Raw genomic sequence first — 3,383 nt, forward strand, 5'->3', positions numbered from 1 at the left:
ATTACTAAATCAGCTACACCTGTATGCACCACAGGCAGGTGAGGAGAGAGAGAGAGCAAGAGGGAGAGAGAGAGAGGAGAGAGAATCCCCACACTGCCACATCTGCACGCGCATTACCCGTGGGCTGAAAATGAGTGCCACCGAGTCTGCAGCATCCTACATGTTTAGCTGTTTACGGTGGATGTTCAGCAGACAATGGATATATCCGAGGTGAGCGGGTTGGCTGCTGCATAGCTAACTCACCTCTGCCTGGGCGAGTGCACATGCTCTCTGGCTGCGCGCACACATTGATTGACATCATGGCAAAGCAGAAGCTCAAAATCTATTGGCAGAAGCTGACCGGTGGTTTTTTGGATAACATGGGGGTCTATGAGACGAAGGCGGAGCTCATAAATAAATTTTTATATTGCTTTATGCTAATATTATATTATAGTATCGAACCAGAATACATTTAAAGTTAGGGTAAACGATTTTGTCCAAAAGCACTTTTAGTCATACTGAGTGAAATGCTCCTTGCCGCCTGGGAGAAGTCAATTCATTATGTGGACGGAAAAAGGTGCAGAAAAAATCTGACCACTGTTGCGGCCACAGGAGTCGAAAGGCCCAATCGAAAGGCGCGGACCGCTTTGAATAAACCAGTCAAATCCCTTCGCCGTTCTACCAGCCTTCTGCCCGCACATTTCAATGGCGTTCACTCACTCTGGTTCAGTGCGCGCGCACGTTGCCAAGTCACTCTTGGCGCTCGCGGCTCGCGTGAAAAATAGAACGGAGCGGGCGCGCTGCGCTATTATGCGCATTGTGTGCGGGCAGTCAGAAAGGTTGATAAGATTGGAGGCGATCAGAAACTCCGTGCGCATGGCGCCTCCGTGCGCGTGCAGCACTTCCACATCCAGTGCGTTCGCTTCCAACGGGAGCTCCTCCAATGGGGTGGGAGCTGGGCGGAGCCTTTGTGAGATGCTACATTCGTGCTACATGCTAGTTTTCCAAGATCGTCGACCCGAGCTTTAAGCTCTGTTAGAAAATGATACATACATTGGAAACAAACGGAAACTCCAGACACGAGTTTTAAAATTGTTTTCCCCACACTGAACACATGACAGCAAGATTCACATGCTGGGATACTGATGCAGGAATACCAAAACTCATTGGATTCGTGTAAAAATTTTAATTCCATTCCTTGAAATTTCACAAACAAAAAATTCCTAAAGAAAAAACAAAAAAAAAACAAAACGAAGAACAGTCTGAACACTTTCTAAATTAGCAATGTTTTCTTTCAAGTGGTTATCTTATCATTTCGGGATTAAGCTAGACTTCCAGTGATATCTCCAATAGAATCTTTCATGAACTCATCTTGGTGTGGCTTTCCAGGTGGCGCAGAAATGATTTACGATGAGCGAATCTGCTCCCTCATGTTTCACAAGAACGCAGCTTCTCAGCTGTGTGAATTCTCTTGTGGACCAACAAATTACCCCGTGTACTGAAACTTTTCCCACATGTGTCACAAGAATGCGGCTTCTCACCTGTGTGAGTTCTCCTGTGGACAGACAAACTACCACTTGTACTGAAACTTTTCCCACATGTTCCACAAGTATGTGGCTTCTCACCAGTGTGAATTCTTTTGTGGACCAACAAATTACTCAGTTTAATGAAACTTCTCCCACATGTGTCACAAGTATGTGGCTTCTCACCAGTGTGAATTCTCTTGTGGACCAACAAATTACTCAGATCACTGAAACTTTTCCCACATGTGTCACAAGTATGTGGCTTCTCACCTGTGTGAGTTCTCATGTGGGCCAACAAATGACTCCGTCTACTGAAACTTTTCTCACATGTTTCACAAGTATGTGGCTTCTCACCAGTGTGAATTCTCTTGTGGACCAAGAAATTACTCAGATCACTGAAACTTTTCCCACATGTGTCACAAGTATGTGGCTTCTCACCAGTGTGAATTCTCTTGTGGACCAACAAATTACTCATTTTACTGAAACTTTTCCCACATGTGTCACAAGTATGTGGTATCTCACCTGTGTGAATTCTCATATGGACCAAGAAATTGCTCTGATGACTGAAACATTTCCCACACTTTTCACAAAGATGTGGCTTCTCACCTGTCTCAGTTCTCATGAGTTTCTTCTTACCACTGACCCTTCGTACCTTCCGAAATAATTTGTTTTTTTTACAGACAATTGCACCACATGTTTCCTGTGGAGATTGTGGTTTCTCCAGGTCGTCTGAAAACTGTTGAAGTCCTGATTCTTGTTTTTCTTCCTCTTGGATCTGTGAAGGTCCTGGTTCTTCTTCTTCCTCTTTGATCTGCGGAGGTCCTGGTTCTTCTTCTTCCTCTTTGATCTGCGGAGGTCCTGGTTCTTCTTCTTCCTCTTTGATCTGCGGAGGTCCTGGTTCTTCTTCTTCTTCCTCTTTGATCTGCGGAGGTCCTGGTTCTTCTTCTTCTTCCTCTTTGATCTGCGTAGGTTCTGGTTCTTCTTCTTCATGGATCTGTGGAGTTTCTTGTTTTCCCTGTTCTTGACAAAATTTTGTGTCCTGTTCATAGCGCTGCTCCTCCCTTCCATCATGGTGCTGTGGGAACTCTACAGGGACAAAACAAGTACAAGATAAAAGATTACTTTCACAGTTCCAGATAAAAAATAAATAATAAAATAAACTGGGATTCAAGTGGTGACACTGAAAACTTTCATTAACGTTTTAAAAATAGCGGACTGTGGAAGTCGTCAAAAGAGGAGGCGGACAGGTGTCAAGTTGACAGCCTTTAATCGTTATTGCTTGATGAGCACCTTGGATGAGCAGTGAACGTACATTTTTACACTTCTGGCAGCTATTTCAGTTTGAGTTGAGAAGGAATATTTCCTTGGGGGAAAAAGAAAATGCTGTGTTTCCTAACGTCTAAGGCCGTGTTTCCACCGGATGCGATGAACGCGACAGCATTCGCAGGACAAATGAAATCGCGCCACGCCAGATGCGCGAGTGTCATTGCTGGTACAAATATGCAAAAAACCCTGACTGCGTCATCACGTCACTCCAAGCTCGCCAATCATTTCACTGTCGAACATGGGAGTGTGTGTGTGTGTGTGTGTGTGTGTGTGTGTGTGTGTGTTCTTGTACATACCCAAAAGTAAGTACCAAAATTCGTTTTTCACCAACAAAGTGAGGACATTTTTGCAAAGTGAGGACATTTTTGCCAGTTCTCACTTTTCGACAAGCCTTTTTTGACCTTTTTTGAGGGTTAAGACTTGGTTTTTGATTTAGGGTTACAATTTGGTTTAGCTTAGGTTTAGGGCATAGGTTAGGGTTAGGCATTTATTTTTGATGGTTAGGGTTAGGGTAAGGGGCCAGGAAATGCATTATGTCAATGAGTGTCCTCACAA

Source organism: Salarias fasciatus, chromosome 2 (genome assembly GCF_902148845.1).
Source record: "Salarias fasciatus chromosome 2, fSalaFa1.1, whole genome shotgun sequence".
Taxonomy (NCBI): Eukaryota; Metazoa; Chordata; class Actinopteri; order Blenniiformes; family Blenniidae; genus Salarias; species Salarias fasciatus.